At 42.7% G+C, this 23,643-nt stretch overlaps 1 protein-coding gene across 3 annotated transcripts in view; it reads left to right on the plus strand.

Moving 5' to 3' along the window:
• Positions 1 to 23,643, plus strand: part of LOC123747926 (solute carrier family 22 member 1) — a 55,874-nt gene that overhangs the window by 3,190 nt on the left and 29,041 nt on the right. Inside the window, exon 1 of one of the 3 annotated variants that reach the window (XM_069310268.1) lies at positions 4,588 to 4,725. The exons of 1 other annotated variant lie outside the window; for it this stretch is intronic. The gene's annotated coding sequence lies outside the window, so the exon portion shown is untranslated. Of the gene's footprint in view, positions 1 to 4,587; positions 4,726 to 21,311; positions 21,555 to 23,643 lie in introns of those variants that run through there. One more of the 3 variants, XM_069310324.1, reaches the window with a different exon arrangement.

Below are 23,643 nucleotides of genomic sequence, written 5' to 3' on the forward strand. Positions count from 1 at the left end.
CCTAGGTGTCCTGTTTGCAAACTTCTACATGGGTACCTTCGAGCAAAAAGTCTTAGTCGACATGAACATGAAACCGGCCATATACTGCAGGTATGTTGACGACATTTTTACACAGGTACCTGATGTCAGACATCTGCAGGAGTTGAAGGAGGCATTTGAGCGGAGTTCCGTGCTGCGTTTCACTTACGAGATGGAAAAGGATGGGAAGCTGCCCTTTCTAGATGTAACAGTCATGGAAAAGAGCGGAGGTTTCCACACTGCAATCTACACTAAGGAAACGAACATAGGAATGGGCCTAAATGCCAAAAGCGACTGCCCAGATAGGTACAAGAGGAGTGTTGTTAACGCATATGTCGACCGTGCTCTCAGCCACAGCTCAGAATGGAAGCAAGTCGACGAAGAACTCTGTAGGGTAAGGCAGGTCCTAGTCAACAACGGCTTCTCCAATGGTTTTGTCGAAGACATCATAAGAAGGAAAGTGAAACACCATGCAACCTCTGAAGAGACAACCAGCACAACACCTATACCCCCTATTAGACTATTTTACAGGAACTTCTTTTCCACAGCTCATAAAACGGAGGAAAGGGTCCTGAAAGATATTGTTAATAGAAACGTTATCCCTACAGACAAAAATCAGAGGATACAACTGACGATTTACTATAAAACCAGAAAAACGGCCAGCCTACTCATGAGAAACTCTTCAGACACAAAACAGAACGCTTTAAAAGAGACTAACGTCGTCTATGCCTTCAAATGCCCTCTTGGGGACTGTAAGCTCCAAAAAACCCAGTATATAGGCAAGACAACAACATCTCTTTCTAGGCGTTTAACGATGCATAAGCAACAGGGCTCCATTAAGGAACATATAATCTCTTCCCACAACCAAACCATCGCCAGAGAAATCCTAGTAAACAACACAGAAATCATCGATAGATACAGCGATAGCAGGCGGCTTGACGTTTGCGAGGCATTACACATCAAGAAGTCAACATCAGCAATCAACAGTCAATTAATGCACAACTATATTCTACCCACCTCAAGACTCCGCTCCAATATAGAAGCATCAAGAAATATGGACCAATAGGCTTTCTACAATCACTTTTATTCAATACCCATTGTGTCATGTTCTGGCTTGTGTTGATGAAATTAATACCTTATTAAATACCACCTCACCCCATCCACCTCACTCAAATGTAGATATAAAAAAAAATCGGAGATGTGTAAGTTCTATTCAGTTGTGTATGTGTTAACTAAAGTCTTTGAAAATGTAATAAGTTTTACGAAACGCGCTCAAGTGTCGCGTCAGACTAGAAATAAAAATGAATTTTGGAGAATTGATTTTTGAATTACCACCAACAGTGAAAAGAAATGTACGGAAGATTGAGAAAATTCGTGTTAGAGTTATTAATTTTACTTTTTCGGTCATATTTAATAATATATATGTCTACAGGAAAGACTGCTTCCAAAATATACTAATATATATATATATATATATATATATATATATATATATATATATATATATATATATATATATATATATATATATATATATATATATATATATATATATATTAAATAGGGAAGGGAGTACCACCTCTGGCAGGAGGAAGGGGGATCCATAGCCTCGGAGAAAAAACCACACATAACGCATTATAGGGAATGTTTAGGTTCCCTCCAATACAGTTGCTGTGTGCTTTTCTCCTACCATCCCCCTTCCTTTTTATTTTGTTTTTGCTTTATTATACATTTCAAGGATACAAGATATATATTGGTTGATACAAAGAGTGCTTAAAGGTTATGGATCTCTTAAAGCTCCTCCGTTTCCGGAAAGGAACCGAGGATGTAGCAGGTGTTTCCCCTTAGGATCGCCACACTGAGGCGCTGAAACAAAAAACTGGCAGATTTTTGGGTCACCAGAGACTTGCGTCTCTGGTGACGTCAATGAGCTTGGAGCCCAATTCCTTGAGAAATCCCAAGGCACTCTTGCCCCAGGGGCCATGTGTTTTAGACGCATGCAACTCAGACATTATGGGAACAAAGGTTTATCGACCTTCCAATCGCCTGTATTTGATTGATTTTGCTATTTCCCTGTGGTTGGCCGCCCTACCTGCTTGATCAGCAGACTGTTGTTGGTGATTTCGACTTTCGTCTCGCAGCCTGAGGTAGGCTCAGGTATCGTGGATTAGTAGCAGAAGCTATCTCAGGATCATTGGTGGTGCTGTTAGTATTTGTAGACAGCTCGTCTGCTAGTGCATCTGCTGAGATTGTGATGGTAGGAGTGTTGGGAGCTGGGGAGGGAAATTCCTCTGTTTGTGCCACCCGGGTTTTGGGCGGTTTTGGAGTCTGTGTTGAGACCGACCTCGTGGTCGTTCTGGTGGTAGTTTCCGGAGTGGTAGTGGAGGCATTGAGACTTGCGTCCGGGGCGATGATGGGGTCCAGGCCGTTGGCTCGGTACAGTGCGTTGAGTTCCTTGACGAATTGTTGGTTGTCTGGTCCAGCAAGCCTCTCCTCTAGTCGAATGAGACCAGGGATAATGCCTGCACGTGATGCAAGCGCCTGTGCGGGTGCTAGTTAGACCTTAGGTCCCCAGTGCGGCGGCCGGGTGATATGTTGGGAGGAGCCACTGTTTGGTAGGGCTGGTACGGTCACATCTGGCTTATAGAAGGAAGGCTCGGGGACTGGTCAGGTCCAAGGTCTAAGGTCGCGGCAACTTGCCTCTGGGTGGTCGTCGGCGTGGTGGTCTTCTCTTTAAATTTCTTCAGTTCCTCCTTCCTTTTTGTGCAGAGGTAGGAGGTGGTGGCAGCATGCTGTTCTCCACAGTTCGCGCATTTGATGGTGATGGGGGTACAGTCCTTGTAGTTGTGAGTGCCGGAGCATAAGTTGCACTTAGCAGTTTGTTCTGGGCACTTGTTGGAGAAGTGTTCATAGCTGAAGCACTGTCTCACGTTGCAGACATTCTCCATGGCAATCTGGTTTGGGGAGGAGGTGATTACAAAGCACTTGAACCTGTTCTTCACTGTATCTTGGGCCTGTTCTGCTATTTCGAAGGTCATCTTCATCGTGGGTCGAGTGGCGTTGTTGGTCTTGATGAGTAGAGCTGTCGTCGCTTTCAGAGTAGGGTTTTCTTCGTTCACTTGCCGCACTATGGTGTCGAGGACCTCACACGCTAACCAGCGGTTCAGCCTATTCACAAATATCGTTTTCCCGGCAGTGATTTGTCTAGGAGGAATTGGTGAGAGGTTCGCCTCCAGTTGTGGGAACCGGCGTTCCGGATCCAGGATCTTCTGTAGGTCCGCTTTTGTTGGCAAGATTACCCTGGCCTCCCCATGACGCATGTGGACGTCAACTGGTCCCACTGATGTTGCCTTGTCAATGGCTGCTGCAATTTCGCACTCAGAGCGCTTGTAGACTCCGAGGAGTCGCACTTTCACTTTGTATGTCATGTTCTCTGGCAATTACTGGGATTGTCAGGAGAACCTTGAGTGGAGAGTGGTTTGCCGGCAGCTGTGTGGGAACACAGCTTGCCAGCGAATACAAAGTGGGATGTGGAAACGGGAATCTTTTCGCCATGTTGTTGTTGTTGTTTTAGATTTAGCTACTCAGAATGAAATGTCCATGTCGCAGGGGCTATGGTGAGTCCGTAATAGAGTTCGGTTATTCGTGATAACCTTGTTACTTTGATATTTGGATCAAAGTTTCAAATTGAGGTGGGGTTTCCTCCTTTTTCCCTGTTTCCTTCTCGCTTCTGTTTTAGTCGTGTTTTTCACCGTGTTTAACGATAGATTATATACTCTTTGGGTGAGGAGGCTTGTTTCCACTGTGAGTCGCTGAGAGAAAAGTTGCGGGCTTTTTCTAGCATTGATTTCAGAAGTCTGTCGTACTCGTCTAATTTAATATTAATGAAAGATGGCGAACATCTGGGAAAGTAGGTCAGCTTGGGGAGGGACAAGCATCTGGTGAGGAGGTAAAATGCATCATGAGCATCGAAGTCTTTAATCCTCTCATTCATCCTCTTCAGGTCAGAGATACCAAGGACCTCGTCAATGGCGTTGCCTCAAAGAGGAGGTACTAGGAGTGTGCTATTCTCGGAGTTGGTTATAAGGATATCTGGCAAAACATCCTTTATTCGTTCAGTTTTATATATATATATATATATATATATATATATATATATATATATATATATATATATATATATATATACATATATATATATATATATATATATATATATATATATATATATATATATATATATATATATATATGATGCATGTGGACGTCAACGAGAGGAGACGTGTAGGATCACTCGTCGTGAGACTGCCAAGAACATTGTTGTCCCGCCCGGGATGTAAATATAGCAAGTGAGTGGCCACAACACCCTCCTTGTGAGTTCCACGACGAGTGGTCCAACACGTCTCCTCTCGTTGGTCACACTTGCTCACGTGATCTTCAAAGTGTTGTCGACGGGAATGATGTCATGGATGCGCCAAGTGCATTCCTGCCGGTCCAAAATAAATCATAAGAAAATAAACATATCTTAACATTAAAATTATGGCGAGCAACTGCCAGCTCTGTTGCAACCGAGCTGGCAGTGTGTGGGTGTAGCTAAGGCAGTTGCACGAGTCTCCGCGCAGTCACAGCTTAGCGGTTAGCTCAGTAGTAAGAATTTTACGTCTACCTCGGAAGGTCGGTCACACACCAGACCTTACTGTCTAATCTGTAAGTACAAGCCGAGCCTTGCCAGAAGTGCCATTATATATATATATATATATATATATATATATATATATATATATATATATATATATATATATATATATATATATATATGTGTGTGTGTGTGTGTGTGTGTGTGTGTGTGTGTGTGTGTGTGTGTGTGTGTGAACAAGCCCGAATGGTCCCCAGGACTATATGCGACTGAAAACTCACACCCCAGAAGTGACTCGAACCCATACTGCCAGGAGCAACGCATCTGGTAACTACAGGGCGCCTTAATCCGCTTGACCATCACGACCGGACAAAAGGAAGTGATGGCCGAAGCTATTTGAACCACTTCCCCGCCGGCAACTCGGATGGTAATCTTGGGCATAGCATTTTATCAAATCACCTCATTATTTGGAGCACACGCGAGGAACACAAATGCGAACAAGGCTGAATGGTCCCCAGGAATATAAGTGGTTCAAATAGCTTCGGCTATCACTTCCTTTTGTCCGGCTGTGGTGGTCGAGCGGATTAAGGCGCCCTGTAGTTACCAGTTGCGTTGCTCTTGGCAGTATGGGTTCGAGTCACTTCTGGGGTGTGAGTTTTCAGTCATATATATATATATATATATATATATATATATATATATATATATATATATATATATATATATATATATATATATATATATATATATATATATAGCAGTAAGAATTTTACGTCTACCTGGGAAGGTCCTATATATATATATATATATATATATATATATATATATATATATATATATATATATATATATATATATATATATATATATATACATATATATATATATATATATATATATATATATATATATATATATATATATATATATATGTGTGTGTGTGTGTGTGTGTGTGTGTGTGTGTGTGTGTGTGTGTGTGTGTGTGTGAGAGAGAGAGTGTGAGTATCGCAGTGAAATTTTGAGGCATCATTTCCATAAAACGGAGTGACTTGAACTCGCGACCTGGTGATTCCCAGACGTCTGCTTTAACTGGCTCGCCCACAGTGGTACAAAAGTTCACAAACCCAGAACTCTACTGAACTCTCTTGGAGGTTCTGGAGGCCCCAAACCGTGGCCCAACAAAGAGTTTACATTCAACCCAACAACTCTCTGGCCTACAGTAATAGCGTTCAATCTCTTACGCCCCCTGTCAGATCTCAATGAAATGGCAATGGCGTGATAGAACAATGAATATCAATGTGAGGCAATGGAGTGACTCGAACTGGTGATTCCCAGACGCTGCCTTAACTGATGCTTATTATTATAGGCCCTAGTCTGGTCGGGTTGATCTGTCGTTTAGTATACACTAAGTGAATTGTTACTTGGAGGTCCTTCTGTTTACCTGTTCCTTTTGCCAATTTGTCTCCACCATAAACACATACTTTTATTACCTCTTTTATCCATATAATTCCCATATCACTATCTGCTAATAGATTAAACCCAAACAAACGCCTCCAATCACAGGTTTCAACGAGTTCACACGACCAATAACCCCAGCCCTAGATAGATATACCCCATCCCGAGCATACATTTCATTTCTTCCATAGAAGTGTCACCGGTTATCAATTAATGATATTGCATTTGATTTGCAATATTTGTCCAGTCGGCAATTGTAACCAAATACCCTCGACAACCATTCATTTCCATCTCTCTTTCTTGGAAGAATGTCACATATGATCGGGATTCCTCCCTTGCTCCTAATTCTATAGCTGTCTTAAACCTCTGGATCAGTTTTTTTTTTGAGATATATACAAGAGTTGTTACATTCTTGTAAATGTAAATGTAACTAGTGTAAAGCCACTAGTACGCGTAGAGTTTCAGGCAGGTCCCTAGAATACGATCCCCGCCGCGAAGAATCGTTTTTACAACCAAATACTCATTTTACTGTTGAGTTAAACAGAGGCTACAGTTAAGGATTTTCGCCCAGTAAATCCTCCCCGGCCAGGATACGAACCCATGACAAAGCGCTCGCGGAACGTCAGGCGAGTGGCTTACCACTACACCACGGAGACTGTAGGCTGCCTTGTCAGAGTCTTCTTAAGACCCCTGTCTGCGACATTCCAAGACGAAGACTTTCTATTGCTGCTCTCCCCCTTTGCTTCTTCTTGACGTTGCTGCATATGTTTTAGCTCCTGCCGTCCCCTCATCATCCCCACCATTCCCCACTCCCTCGTTCGATGCCTTCCCAAATGGTCTGATGTTTCCATCAGAAAATTGGGAACATCAAGTGATCTGATGTTCCCATCACTGAAATATAAGAAAAACAGTTAAAAAATGAAATGAAAATATGAAAAACTATAAAAAAAAGCTATTCTCACGAAATGAATGGTCTGGTAAACAACACAGCTCAATTACAATGCAATTCACACAAAATAATTAAATCAAAGTTAAAATAAATCAAAATCTAGGAAAATTCAATTTATCAATGCAATCAGAAACATTGAAATGGAATTGTAACATATCTAGTATAGCATGTGTGTTGCTCTTACATGCAACAGATGGCGCTGTTTTCAAGAAAAGCATAGTTTTACCTGTCACAGGTTTGGCATCTATACTTATACTTACGAAATGAATGGTATGGTAAACAACACAGCTTAATTCCAACACAATGTCACACAAAATAATTCACTATAAAATAAAATAAATCGAAATCTATGAAAATAAAATTTATCAATGCAATCGGAAACATTAAAATGGAATTCGTGGCATATTTAGTATAGCGTGCATGTTGCCATTATGTGCAACAGATGGCGCTGTTTTTCAAAAGCGCATGTTTTTACCTGTCACAGGGGTGGCATCTATATAGTAGGCATATAAAAAGATGTGCCTATTTGAATACAACGTTGTGTCAAAATTTCAAAGCAATTGGTGAAGAACTCTCGGAGATTATAGCATGTGTTGCCCTTACATCCAACAGATGGCGCTGTTTTTCCAAAAAAGCATGTTTTTTCCTTTCACAGGTGAAGCATGTATATAGTAGATATATAAAAAGACGCTCCTATTCTAATGCAACGTTGTGTCAAAATTTCAAAGCAATCGGTAAAGAGGTTTCGAAGATTTCTCTGACATGAAAAACACAGTTTTTCTGAAAATGCATGTTTTTTTTTACTGTCACAGACGCAACATCTATAGAGTATGTATATAAAAACCTGCTCCGATGCGAATGGAACGTTGTGTGAAAATTTCAAAGCAATCGGTGAAGAACTTTCGGAGATTAGCGCTTTTGAACAAACGATATTTATACATACATATATATATATATATATATATATATATATATATATATATATATATATATATATATATATATATATATATGTGTGTGTGTGTGTGTGTGTGTGTGTGTGTGTGTGTGTGTGTGTGTGTGTGTGTGTGTGTGTGTGTGTGTGTATGTGTGTACTCACCTAGTTGTGTCTGCAGGATCGAGCATTGACTCTTGGATCCCGCCTTTCGAGCATCGGTTGTTTACAGCAATGACTCCTGTCCCATTTCCCTATCATACCTGGTTTTAAAATTATGAATAGTATTTGCTTCCACAACCTGTTCCTGAAGTGCATTCCATTTTCCCACTACTCTCACGCTAAAAGAAAACTTCCTAACATCTCTGTGACTCATCTGAGTTTCAAGCTTCCATCCATGTCCTCTCGTTCTGTTACTATTCCGTTTGAACATTTCGTCTATGTCCACTCTGTCAATCCCTCTGAGTATCTTATACGTTCCTATCATGTCCCCCCTCTCCCTTCATCTTTCTAGTGTCGTAAGGCACAGTTCCCTCAGGCGCTCCTCATACCCCATCCCTCGTAGCTCTGGGACGAGTCTCGTTGCAAACCTCTGAACCTTTTCCAGTTTCATTATATGCTTCTTCAGATGGGGACTCCATGATGAGGCGGCATACTCTAAGACTGGCCTTACGTAGGCAGTGTAAAGCGCCCTAAATGCCTCCTTACTTAGGTTTCTGAATGATGTTCTAACTTTTGCCAGTGTAGAGTACGCTGCTGTCGTTATCCTATTTATATGTGCCTCAAGAGATAGTTTAGGTGTTACGTCCACCCCCAGGTCTCTTTCACGGGTCGTTACAGGTAGGCTGTTCCCCTTCATTGTGTACTGTCCCTTTGGTTTCCTATCTCCTAGTCCCATTTCCATAACTTTACATTTGCTCGTGTGTGTGTGTGTGTGTGTGTGTGTGTGTGTGTGTGTGTGTGTGTGTGTGTGTGTGTGTGTGTGTGTGTGTGTATGTATATGTGTGTGTGTGTGTGTGTGTGTGTGTGTGTGTGTGTGTGTGTGTGTGTGTGTGTGTGTGTGTGTGTGTGTGTGTGTGTGTGTATCAGAAAACTCAGCGTAATAGAAAACTATACCCATTGTTCAATATTTATAAGATTGAATGGGGTCCGTGGACGTGCGAATTCAATCGAAGACCATAAGGCTGGTCAGACCGGTTAATTGATGGGGGTACACACGTCGCTCACAGTTGAGTGTCACGGGAGTCAGCAGGGCCGTCGGCGGGGCTGGCCACAGTCGACCGGTCTAGGAGGAGATGTCCGGGTGTTACAAGTGGATTGGTTTCCTTATCCCAGTTCCCCGAAGTTGGTAGTCTGGTCGAATTTCCTTCTTCAAGGTGTCGTAGTCGCGAAGGTGGTCTTGAGGGACGACCATGCGAAGGATCAGTCCTCCTTCCCTTCACTTGTATTCCTAGTTGTCGTTGTGGATTATGTAGTTATGCTGTCTGTTCTGCTTGGACAGTGGGCGGCCACATCAGATATACCCGGAGGAGGCAGCATGGAAACCTGTCAGTCTGGATAGTGCCGGTGCTGAATCTGGAAGGGAAGATGGTGCTCGGGGTGCCGCATGAGGGGCAAGAGAGCTGGTGACATCGACTGAAGTATGGGAGTCGGTTGACTCATCATTGTCGGCTTTCTTGGGTTCGTCTTCGGAGTCGGCCTCGTCGTCCTAGTCAGCTGTCCTGGGGGCCACTGCTGTCCCTCTCAGTGGGACAAGCTTGAGAACCATGGAGTTGCTGTGGCCGGATTGTTAGGGCTCCCTCGGGGTCGGCTCAGGAATTCCCCAGGGTGGAGAGTCCGGTAGCAGTTGTGGTAGGAGGAGCTGGAAGAAAGTCACCGGGCACAGCAGCTGTCTGAAGTCCATAGCCGACGAGCAATCTGTTGATGACGTGGATGTAGCAGATAATGTCGTTGCCCGCCATTTTGTCGGTGAAGTGAAGGCGGACGGGTAAAATGGTGATCTTGGTGGAGGCTGCAGGCTAGGCTGGTGGTGGTGTGGTCAGAAGTGAAGTGGTCAGGTGGTTATGGCGTCCCTAGGTGCAGGGGGGTGGTGAGGGTGTCACATGTGCATTCCGTGGGATGACCGGAAATTCCGACAGGAGTGGGTTTGCTGGTCGAGGTATGGTAGTGGAGGAAGTGGTAGTTGTCATCTTCTGGATTTCCTCCTGCCGGAGGAGACAGTCAGGCGAGACAGAGTGTGGGCCATTGCAGAGCAGGCAGTGTCGGTGGAGGATGTGCAGTCCGTGTAGTGGTTTGTCGCTATTTTATCCGCGCTCACTTGGTGCACTTCCTGGTGTAGTTGGAGTACTGGTAGCACTGCTGGAGCTCCATGAAGCTTTCCTTGGTCACTTGGGAGGGTGGTATGGTGATTCCTGCACACTTCTTCTTGTTAGTTTGCATGCATGCAGTACATGCAGTTTGCATGAAGAGTTCATCCTCCCGATGAATGCTCGATTACAAATGTTGTGAGAGACCAGTTAATGTTGAGAATGACAATGTTACAAGTGTTTGTTGCGTTGTACTGTAGATAGAGCAGCTTCGACTAAACAAAGGCGCGTGTTAGATGGAGATTTACTGCACTGTAGGTCGGACGTTGTGTTTATTGCGTCAGCTGATCCTTGGTGCTGTGACGAGGCAGTTGTTTTCTGTGGGTGGCGCCAAGTATAAATGTGGAACAGGTCAAATGTGGCAAAATTTGTTGGTCGACTGGAGATATTTAGCCAGTGCTTTGACTATTTGGTATTTTTCATGTAACGAGGGGTCCCGTCCTCCTAATATATGCTCGATGGTAAAAAGTATTTTAAGTGCGATAAATACTTGTTTGAAGTTTACTCTGGCAATATGATGCCAGAAACAGTGAAGGAGATAGTGTTCATTTGTTTCCGGCACATGCCAGTGGATGCAGAGTTTGTTTATGTCTGTTCTGCATTTAAAGCTGTGTGCTGCCAGTTTGGTGTGTTCCAGCCTTAATCTGGTCATCGTTACATCAACTTCTCTGTATTTATATCTGACATGTTTCCAAGCTTCTAATTATTTTATGGTAAAGTACAAAGATAAGCATGACGTTTTCCATTTCATAGAAAATCTCAGGTGATGGTATCTATGAAGGCTCCTCTATGCGCAACATAAGGAATTGGATGAGGAGGTAATGTGAGATGTGTTGTGTATCGCTTTGGCCAGCTGATCTACAAGTTCACTATGAATTATATCACAATGAGCTGGGACCTATTGGAGAGAGATGTCATAACCGTTCAATCGATGTTGGTAAATTGAAGGCATGGGTAAACAAACTCTTTGCACGTTGTGGAAGAGTATGTAATTGCTTGAATCGCACTCTTGGAGTCACTACAGATTGTATATATTCCAACTTGTAATATTGTGATTATATGAAGAACTTGGTAGAAGGCATATAATTCAGCTGTGAAATTGATAATTGGTTTGGCAACCACTATCCCTGCTTGAGGTGGTTGTGACTGATAGTTGGCACACATTATATGTTGATTTCCGTTTCTCCCCTGAAGGCCGTGGACAGGAGTGGAACGTAGTGCTCCACATATAAGTTGCACGGCATTGTTGTGTATGGCCTATTTAGGTTAGTAGGCGCCACCCATGCATATGCCTGCCAGCAATAGTCTAGGTGGCTGTGAATGTAGATTGTACAGGAATGGAGCAAAATTTCATGGTGTGCTCTCCTGGTTGTGCCAGTGAGGGCTTGAAGTATGATGAGTCGCAGTTGTGTCGTCTGTTTAAAATGTTAAATGTGTGCGCTTTCCAGGTAAGTAAGGGCGAGTCGAAGTGCATGCCAAGGTATTTATCTTCTCATTCGTGTTGGATGGGAGTGATGTGTATTGTGAGGTTAGGTAGATGAACAAGTTTTTTTTTTAGTGAAAATCTGATAACAGGTTTAGGAAGTACTAACTTGGAAGCCCCATTGTTGTGTCCAATCAATGAAGTGGTCAAGGGCTGTTTGCATTGATGAGACTATTAGGTAGGGCTTTGTTTGAATAATACAGTGTTAAATTGTCAGTGTACGCCTAGAGGTGAACAGGATGGATGTTAGGTAAATCGACTAAGAATGCAGCAAAAAGGGTCGGGCTTAGAATGGAGCCTTGTGGGACATCAGTTTGAATAGGAATGCTATCTGAAAAACCTCCTTGTATATAGACTTTGCACAGGGTGGTCTCCTAGTCAAAATACAAGCACTCTACAATTTTTGGTTGGTCAACCGGCGGTAGCGAGTGTGTGGCTGTCGAGGTCATTTGTCTGTTCCGGCAGAGAGTGGTTATAGGAAAGTTATTTACCTGTATGCAAGGAAGGGTCTGGCTTAGTAGCCAGAGTTCTTTGGAGGTTTAAGCTCCATTAGCCGCAACCCCCTCAGCATGTCCAGGACCAGGACAGATGACAGGTCAAACGCCTCATGAGCTTGGTCGACATCATATCTATATACTTAGATTCATTGTTACATCCTTCAGGGGTACATGTGTACATATATATACCATGTTCGACTCCTGCAAAGGGTTCTTGTTTGGCTTTGGGCTGTTTTAAATTAGGTTAGTTATCTTCCTTGTTTTATAGAACATGATGATGATGTCTTTGCTTTGGTTTGTGATTGTGCCTTTTACTTACTCCTTTACAGATTATTTCATTCATTATTGTCTCCTGTCTTCATTCATTGTGTATGGTAGCTTTGTAATATAGTTTTAGTAGCGGTGTTGTCGTTTCTGTTCTAGTTGAAGAATTCCACCACCGGTCCAAGTTTCGTCTAATAGTGGTTTCTATCTCGTGGTTACTGTAGCCATTGTTCACCACGAGATTAGCACTAAGACGACACTTGGACAGGTCGTACAAGTAGAAACCAAGAAGAGTAACTACAACACACACACACACACACACACACACACACACACACACACACACACACACACACACACACACACACACAGAAGCTGGACTATTGTAAAGTAACCAGCGGTGTGCCTCAAGGATCGGTGCTGGGACGCATTCCTTATTTATGTAAATGACTGCTGGAGTTGAGTCTTACATGTCGATGTTTGCAGATGATGCGAAACTAATAAGGAGGGTTGAGACAGATAAGTATTGTAGGATTCTCCAAGATGACTTGAACAAGATGCAGATCAGGTCCGAGAAATGGCTGCTAGAGTTCAACACAAACAAATACAAGGTAATGGAAATAGGATCAGGAACCAGGAGACCGAAAGGCCAATAAAGGATGAGGGAAAACTACCTAGCTCCCAATAACGACTAGAGAAAAAGTCTTGGGAGTGAGTAAAACACAAAACCTACCTCCAGTGGCTTAAATAATTAGAATAACGTCAGCCGCATATTCTACGCTAGCAACAGCCAGAACATCTTTAAGGAAATTAAATAAGGAGGCTTTAATATCACTGTATAATGCCTATGTGAAGCAAGTCTTAGAATACGCCGCCCCATCGTGGAGCCCCCATCTGAAGAAACACAAGGCAGATCGAAAGGTTGCAGAAATTTTCAACGAGAGTCGTCCCTGAGCTGATTAGGATGAGGTACAAAGAGAAACTCAAGGAACAAATCATGACTACGTTAGAAAGAGGAGGGGTGAGGGGGGACATGATACTGACGTATAAGTTACAGGGTGGAAAAAAATGGTAATGTTTACAATAAATATCAACAGAACAAGGGGGCACAGATAGAAGCTTTAAACTGAGATGTGTCATAGAGATGCTAGAAAGTTTTCTTTTAGCATAAGAGTAGTAAATGGGAATGACCTAAAGGAGCAGGTTGTAGAGGTAAACTCTAGACCCACCCAAGAGATGGCACGGGCATGAATGGGCTATTAAGTAAGACTTTAGTATGACTCACCTGTTTCTTAGACTCAGTATAATCTTGCAGGTTCAGATGCTTTGAGTGTGAATGCTCATCTCATCTAGATGTGCTGTAGGGTCTAGCTTCAGCTGCTAGGACCCCTTCTTTCTTCTCAGAAGTTTCATATTGTGATAATTGTTAATTTCTTATCAGCCTGAGGTGGTCCCGAAAATCAGAGGTCTGGTTTCAAACAAGCCCTCCTGGTAGGTTTTCTGTTCAACAAGGCAGTTACACTCCGCTACTCGCAGTTGGAGCATGAATTATTTAGTGTTGAAACTGCGAAATGAATTTGTTTCAGTAATATGTTCTAACTTGTTACGTTATATGAGCTCGATTCTCTACTCTCTATAAATTCCGCGAATCGTCATTGTGGCTCATTTCCATTCATATTTAAGCATTATTTTCGACCTGTTGCACTGTTTCTCAGTTTGACAGACGCTTCTTTGTCCCCTTCAATAGATTTATCCTACTGCTGCTTCTCTGTTCCTCAAGTGTGGGGGAGTTCTCCTTCCCTGAGACATCACAAGAGCTTAAGCGATCTCTCTGCATAACTCTGGTTTCTGTACAGGTTAGTGTTTTGTCAGCCTTCATTCAGCGGCCGGATACTCAGGGTTGAGTCTCACGCTGTATACAACGCTCTGAAGGCGGCTTTGTAAGGGTTCCAGAAACCTATCCACACACTTTCCAGTTTGTATATGTTGAAGACTAATCTAGTAATAAGCTTCCTTGGCATCAACTTTGGGATTTGGTCGACACTTAAATCTTTCTCTGGTCGACACCTACAACTTTTGCCCTCTTCAGTATTGAAAGCTGACTTCTTCATCCTGAACTGTTCCTTAGCTCTTATTGCTCCTGTTATTGCACTCATAACTTTGCATTTAGCAGAGTTGAACTTCTGTGGCCATGTATCAGAGTGACTCGGACATGTGTTCATGTCTTCTAATATTCCACAACAGGCAAGTGCACGCTTTTCTCACGATTCTCCTCATTTGTTTACTCACATTTACAATTTGATCACATTAATCTGAAAAATTTATGAGAAGACCTTAGCAGCAGGAGGGGAATGAACCAGGTTGCAGTGTAGCTATCTGGGTGCCTGCAGACTCCTAGTGGATCCGGGTGGATCCCTGGTTGTATTCCCAGGTGCATATCTGGGGTTACTCCTTGACGTTGCTTCGATTCCCGTCTTGCTCGAGAAAAGTTCTCCTTGCGCTTGAGATGTTGTTCACATACTGTCTCTTCCTCTCTTCTAACGTCAACATAAATTCATAGAGTCCAAGTTAAGAGCTTGGTTCCTTCGGTCTGTTTTCTCTGTTGTTCTTCCATACCCTTTGTTTATCTTCAAGCATTTCCATTTGATCCAAGAACTGGTATTGTGTTTCTTAAGGAGAGAATATGAATTTTACTTTGCATTCTATTCAGTAACTGGCAATATAATCCCTCATATGCCGGGTTGTTTTTCTTATGAGTTCCCTGTCATATGGAATCCCTTCGAAGAATTCTGTGATATTCTTGTGCTCGATATTGTTGTTTGCGTGTTTTATCTCGTTTAAAACCTTATTTACTTTGTTGTCAGTCAGAAAGACATTTATGCTCGATGTTCGCAAATGAGCCAGATGTTCAGGGCCAGGTATTCAGTGACAGGTGTTCAGGGTCAGGTGTTCAGGGCCAGGTGTTCAGGGTCAGGTGTTCAGGGCCAGGTGTTCAGGGTCAGGTGTTCAGGGCCAGGTGTTCAGGGCCAGGTATTCAGTGACAGGTGTTCAGGGCCAGATATTCAGTGCCAGGTGTTCAGGGTCAGGTGTTCAGGGCCAGGTGTTCAGGGCCAGGTGTTCAGGGCCAGGTATTCAGGGCCAGGTGTTCAGTGCCAAGTGTTCAGGGCCAGGTGTTCAGGGCCAGATGTTCAGGGCCAGGTGTTCAGGGCCAGGTGTTCAGGGCCAGGTGTTCAGGGCCAGGTGTTCAGGGCCAGGTGTTCAGGGCCAGGTGTTCAGGGCTACCAAGTCTTTTTCTGTAGTATTGTTCAATAAATCACTGAACTATATGCTTACCTTATTGCTATATGAAGATATGCTGCTACGCATTGCAAATGTGTGGCCACGTCTGTGGTACAAAAAATTAGTCGTCTTCAGCATATGTTTATAACTAATTTATTAACAAATAATAATTCATTTTGTTGGGGACTGAAAGTTTGTGAATACATAAATTTAGTCATGTATCGAGGTCCTCCCCAAGGTCGACCAACTGACTCTTTCAAGAATGCGACCCACAATAGTTGTAAAAACTTCCGGGTACCTGTTTACCAATAGGTGAACAAAAAAAGCATTAGCTGAAAGGAAATGTGCCAATTTCTGTCCGCCCGGGAATCGAACCCAGGATCACAGACTGTGCGTGAGTATGCGGTGATATCATCCTGTAGGGGGGAAGGGGGAGGGGGGGGGGGGAGAAGGCGTGCAGCCACAGGACTCTCCTTGACTCAAGCAATGGTGCAACATGTACACACTGACACGTGTAACCATCTCCACCATTACAGAAAACATTAATGGTCAAAAGTAAACAACGAATAGTTGCGTTGTGTGTGCTGCCAAGTCCAGCTTGAACAAAGTGAACGCGCGCACACACACACACACACACACACACACACACACACACACACACACACACACACACACATATATATATATATATATATATATATATATATATATATATATATATATATATATATATATATATATATATATATATATATATATATATATACATATATATATCAGAGCAAATTGGGATCAATGTGTGTGTGTGCGTGTACTCACCTTCTTGTGCTTGAGAGGGTTGAGCTTCGGCTCCTTGCTCCCTCCTCTCGACCGTCAATCTACTGGTGTACAGATTCTTGAGTTTCTCGAGCTCTATCATATCTATATTTGAAACTGTGTATGAAGCCAGCCTCCACCACATCACTTCCTAGTGCATTCTATTTACTAACTACTCTGACACTGAAAAAGTTCTTTTTAATGTTTGCGTGGCTCATTTGGGTACTCAGCTTCACCTGTGTCCCCCTTGTGCGTGTACCACCCGTGTTAAATAATCCATCCTTGTCTACCCTGTCAATTCCCCTGAGAATTTTGTATGTGGTGATCATGTCTCCCCGAGCTTTTCTGTCTTCCAGCGACGTGAAGTGCAGTTCACGCAGCCTTTCCTCATAACTCATGCCTCTTAGTTCTAGAACTTGCCTATCTTGAGGTTATCTTGAGATGATTTCCGGGCCTAGCGCCCCCGCAGCCCAGTGCTCAACCAGGCCTTCTTTTTGTTGCAAATCCACAGGAAGCAGCCCGTAGCAGCTGTCTAACTCCCAGGTACCAATTTATTACTAGGTGAACAGGGGCAAGAGGATGAAAGAAACTCTGCCCATTTGTTTCCGCCTGCACCAGGGATCGAACCCGGAATCTTAGCGCTGTCAGGCTCCTAGTGGCCTAGTGCCAAGCCTAGTGGCATGATGGGTTCCCTCGTACACGTGCGTGTGTGTTTGTGTGTATTTATAATTTGTATCTGAGGAATCGAGCTATTAGCTCCTGGATCCCGCTTTTCTAACCAATTTAAGTTTTCCTCTATTATGTCCACTACATATATTTTACACACGCCCTCACACAAACATAGACACACATCCCCAGGAAACAGCCCGTAGCAGCTGTCTAACTCACAGGCACCTATTTACTGCTAGGTGAACAGAAGCATCAGGGGTGAAAGAAACTCTGCCCATTAGTTTCCGTCTCTGCCGGGGGGGGGGGGGGGGTGCACTCACCTAGTTGTACTCACTTAGTTGTGCTTGCGGGGGTTAAGCTTTGGCTCTTTGGTCCCGCCTCTCAACCGTCAATCAACTGGTGAACAGAGTCCTGAGCCTATTGGGCTCTATCATATCTACATTTGAAACTGTGTATGGAGTCAGCCTCCACCACATCACTGCCTAATGCATTCCATTTGTGGTGATCATGTGGTGATCTACGCTGACACTGAAAAAAATTCTAATGTCTCTGTGGCTCATTTGGGTACTTAGTTTTCACCTGTGTCCCCTTGTTCGTGTCCCATCCGTGCTAAACAGTTTGTCTTTGTCCACCCTGTCAATTTCCCTGAGAATTTTGTAGGTGGTTATCATGTCTTCCCTTACTCTTCTGTTTCCAAGGCATGTAAGGTTCAGTTCCCTTAGCCTCTCCTCGTAACTCATACCTCTCAATTTCGGGACTAGTTTGGTGGCATACCTGTGTGTGAATATGTGTGTGTGCGTGTGCGTGTGCGTGTGCGTGTGCGTGTGTGTGTGTGTGTGTGTGTGCGTGTGTGTGTGTGTGTGTGTGTGTGTGTGTGTGTGCGTGTGTGTGTGTGTGTGTGTGTGTGTGTGTGTGTGTGTGTGTGTGTGTGTGTGTGTGTGTGTGTGTGTGTCGCAATGAATTCACAATGGCGTGATATATCAATGCAAATCACTCTGAGGCAATGGAGCGACTTGATCTCGTGACCAGGTAATTCACAGACGCTTGCCTTCACTAATGGTCATTACTGTAAGCCCGAGTGTTGTCGGGCTGACTTTAAAATCATGGTTGGGCCCGGTTTGTGTCCTCTAGGACCTCCAGCAGAGCTCAGCAGGGTCTTGGGTTGGTCAGCTTTTGTACCACTGTGGGCGAGTCAGTTAAGGCAGACGTCTGGGAATTACATGGTCGCGAGTTCAAGTCTCTCCATTGCCTTAAAAAGATATATATGACAACAGACCACGATGGCAACAGCCTTCCTTCGTGGCAACAGACAATGAAGGAAGGATTGAGAAATTTTCCTATGAGTTCCCTTTCATATGGGAAAGAATTATCCCTTCATCAAATCAAATCCCTTCTAAGAATTATGTGATATTCTTGAGCTTGATATTGCTGCTTGTCTGTTTTATTTCGTTTTAAACCTTATTTAATTCTTTGTCCTTCAAGAATGATTTTATGCTCGATGTTCGCAAATGAGCCAGATGTTCAGAGCCAGGTGTTCAGGGCCAGGTGTTCAGGGTCAGATGTTCAGGGCCAGGTGTTCAGGGTCAGATGTTCAGGGCCAGGTGTTCAGGGCCAGGTTTTCAGGGCCAGGTGTTCAGGGCCAGGTGTTCAGGGCCAGGTGTTCAGGGCCAGGTGTTCAGGGCCAGGTGTTCAGGGCCAGGTGTTCAGGGCAAGGTGTTCAGGGCCAGGTGTTCAGGGCCAGGTGTTCAGGGCCAGGTGTTCAGGGCTAGGTGTTCAGGGCCAGGTGTTCAGGGCCAGGTGTTCAGGGCCAGGTGTTCAGGGCCAGGTGTTCAGGGCCAGGTGTTCAGGGCAAGGTGTTCAGGGCCAGGTGTTCAGGGCCAGGTGTTCAGGGCCAGGTGTTCAGGGCTAGGTGTTCAGGGCCAGGTGTTCAGGGCAAGGTGTTCAGGGCCAGGTGTTCAGGGCCAGGTGTTCAGGGCCAGGTGTTCAGGGCAAGGTGTTCAGGGCCAGGTGTTCAGGGCCAGGTGTTCAGGGCCAGGTGTTCAGGGCCAGGTGTTCAGGGCTAGGTGTATATATATATAAATAAAAAAATCAGAGCAAATTGTGTCTGTGAACTCACTTAGTTGTGCTTGCGAGGGTTTAGTTTCGGCTCTTTGGTCCCGTCTTTCAACTGTTGTCGGAAAATCCGACACCAATTACTAATATCATGCAATTGCAGATAATATTGCTGCATTGTATACACAAGTTAACCCATAGAAAGTGTAGCTTGTAGTAGAATTTTCCGTCAATAGAAAACGGGATATCATTGCCGCATACTATTATAAATTCACCACCTATTATGGTGGGAATTATTCGTAAATATATTAGTCTTTGGACTTTACCATCGTAAAAACATCTCATTTTAATTAACTTAATTATCAGAATCAAAATAAAGTAAATGTGACCCTTCTATCAGTTACTATATCTGGACAATGTAGGCCAGTAGCATCAGTAGTGAGGAGGGAGTGGTCAGCCATTGTTGTTAGACCCGAGGCGCAGGGAGCAAATTCGGCTTCTGTTAATTTCTCTTGGACGAAGTGTTATGGAAACCAAAGGTCTTCCATCATCAACACGCTGTCAACATAATCAAGGAAAGTGTTCTACCGAAACTCGTTTATCTAATCATTTTTGGCCATTAATGTCAGTAGATAGGGCGGACAGGTTAGAATGCGAAAAGCCTCTTAAAAAAAGGTAATTAAGCCTTGGTCTTTATGATTCATTATACAGTGTTTTCTCTGATATAGCTGTCATATATTAGGATTCTGGCTTTTAGCTAGCGCCCTTTTGACAGGTTAAGAAGAGGAAGCAAGTTTGTGTATCAGTTGCTGGGTGACGGAAGTTGCCTCACACGAGGAAATTTGGTGTCTACATCCTAGTTATATCTGGTGGACTAAGCCTGCTGTGTAATAAGATAAGGAACCTCCTCAATGTATACTAATATATGTAGTTTAATACTGTAGTTTGATTGGCTGCATATATATAAATTCAATATAAATCCCCCTAATGTGTAGTGGATCGATTTGTGAGATTATTACAGAAATACAGTCCACTTAACATCATACAAATTGCTATCGAAATATATAAATTAACGTAAATATGAATTCTATATAAATTCATATAAATTAAATAAATATAAATCTCACAGGTCGGTTCCCACAACTGTCAATCAACTGGTGTACAGGTTCCTGAGCCTACTGGGCTCTATCATATCTACACTTGAAACTGTGTTTGGAGTCTGCCTCCACCACATCACTGCCTGATACATATCATTTGTTAACTACTCTGACACTAAACAAATTCTTTCTAACGTGTCTATGGCTCATTTGGGCACTCAATTTCCACCTGTCTCCCCTAGTGCGTTTGCCCCCTTGTGTTATATAAACTGTCTTTGTCTGTCCGATCAGTTCCGTTGAGAATCTTTCATTTGACGACGAGTCCCCCTTCCCCCTAATTCTTCTGTCTTCCAGTGACGTGAGGTTTAATTCCCTCAGTCTCTCCTCATAACTCATATCTCCCTCAGTTTGGGCATTAGTCTGGTGGCAAACCTCTGAACCTTCTCCAATTTAGCCTTATGCTGAAAAAGATATGGACTCCATGCTGGAGCTGCATACTCCAGAATTGGTCTGAAATACGTTTCAGTCAAGGTCATGTGTGTGACAAGGTTCTGAATGATTTCTTACATAGTTTCTAAAGGCCGTTCTAATGTTGGCCCTCGTGGTATATGCCAGGTTGTGTCTGTGTTTGTTAGGTGATTGATAACGAGCCAAGAACATTGTTGTCCCGCCCGGGATGTAAATATAGCAAGTGAGTGGCCGCAACACCCTCCACGACGAGTGGTCCAACACGTTTCCTCTCGTTGGTCACACTTGCTCACGTAATCTTCAAAGTGTTGTCGACGGGAATGATGTCATGGATGCGCCAAGTGCATTCCTGCCGGACCAAAATAAATCATAAGAAAATAAACATATCTTAACATTAAACTTATGGCGAGCAACTGCCAGCTCTGTTGCGACCGAGCTGGCAGTGTTGTGGGTGTAGTTAAGGCAGTTGCACGAGTCTCCGCGCAGTCACAGCTTAGCGGTTAGCTCAGCAGTAAGAATTTTACGCCTACCTCGGAAGGTCGGTTACACACCAGACCTTACTGTCAAATCTGTAAGTACAAGCCCGAGCCTTGCCACAAGTGAATAAAAAGATTTATATATATATATATATATATATATATATATATATATATATATATATATATATATATATATATATATATATATATATATATTGGTGTATACTGGCAGCAGGTTTTCTTTCAAACATGTTTCATTGAATATGACCGCATATTCTGTATTTATTATTTTCTGGTTTAGGGCTTCTATCCCTCTAAATAGTGAAAATAACAGTCTGCCATTCTTGGATGTACTAATAACAAAAACAGGAACCTCTTTAAGCACCAACGTATATACCAAGCCCACCAACATAGGATTATGCCTGAACGGTAGAAGTGAGTGCCCCCAAAGATACAAAGCCAGTGTTCTCAATGCTTATATTCGTCGAGCGCTTACCCACTGCTCTGAATGGAGCAACGTGAGTAGAGAGTTTGAAAGAGTAACTCAGGTATTGGTGAACAACGGATATAGCAACGCGGAAATAAACGCTGCTATAAGAAGACACTTGGACCGTTGGTATAATTCAGAACCTAGAACAGAAACCACAACACCCCCAATAAAATTATATTACAAATCAACCATGCACAGTGAACATATAAAAGAGGAAAGAATAATGAAAGAAATAATCCGTAAAGGAGTAAAAAGCACTACTCCTAACCAAAACATAAACCTGATAATATTCTACAAAACCAAGAAGACTTCCGAACTCTTTATCAAAAACAGCCCGAAGCCGACGGAGAACCCTCTACAGCAGTCAAGTGTTGTATACATGTACACTTGCCCCCACGAAGGATGTAACCTTCAATGTAAGTACATAGGTATGACGTCGACCAAGCTGACGAGGCGTTTGACATGCCATCTTCAATCTGGTGCCCCTAGGAATCACATGAGACAAGCCCATGACATTACTCTAACAAGAGAAATGTTGAACAAGAATACTTGCATAATAGACAAAACCCAAGATTCAAGAAGATTACAAATTCTTGAGGCAATTCACATAAGAATAGAGCGACCTACCATGAACACCCAAATCACGGAACTATTTACTCTACCCACCATGAGAGTAAGGACAAGACAAGAACATATCGATGCCAACACAGAAGACAATGTCCAACATAACAGGCCAATTACACTGGATTAATCTTTGTGTTTAGATAGGAGATGCCTCGTATGGGCCAATAAGCCTTCTGCAGCCCCTATGTTTATCCCTTATGTATCCCCCCATGTTTTCACCTTCATTGTATTATCACCTGACCTAATGCGGGTATAAAATCAACTAGTATTGTAAGATCTGTTCACTTGAGAATGAACCATGGAGGTTCGAAACGTCGTGCAAATTATACAAATAAGTGTAATACACTCTATAGTAAATCACTTCTTTTCTTCACCTTAAAAGTACGAAAATGAGTTTTGGAGAACTCCTATTTCAATTAAGCCCTGATGCAAAGAAAATAGTTAGAGGGATAGAAGCCCTAAACCAGAAAATAATAAATACAGAATATGCGGTCATATTCAATGAAAAATATATATATATATATATATGTCGTACCTAGTAGCCAGAACGCACTTCTCAGCCTACTATGCAAGGCCCGATTTGCCTAATAAGCCAAGTTTTCCTGAATTAATATATTTTCAATAATTTTTTTCTTATGAAATGATAAAGCTACCCTTTTCATTGTGTATGAGGTCAATTTTTTTTTATTGGTGTTAAAATTAACGTAGATATATGACCGAACCTAACCAACCCTACCTAACCTAACCTAACCTATCTTTATAGGTTAGGTTAGGTTAGGTAGCCGAAAAAGTTAGGTTAGGTTAGGTTAGGTAGGTTAGGTTGTCGAAAAACAATTAATTCATGAAAACTTGGCTTATTAGGCAAATCGGGCCTTGCATAGTAGGCTGAGAAGTGCGTTCTGGCTACTAGGTACGACATATATATATATATATATATATATATATATATATATATATATATATATATATATATATATATATATATATATATGTATATATATATATATATATATATATGTATATATATATATATGTATATATATATATATATATGTATATATATATAT

This window comes from Procambarus clarkii, chromosome 1 (assembly GCF_040958095.1).
Source record: "Procambarus clarkii isolate CNS0578487 chromosome 1, FALCON_Pclarkii_2.0, whole genome shotgun sequence".
NCBI lineage: Eukaryota > Metazoa > Arthropoda > Malacostraca > Decapoda > Cambaridae > Procambarus > Procambarus clarkii.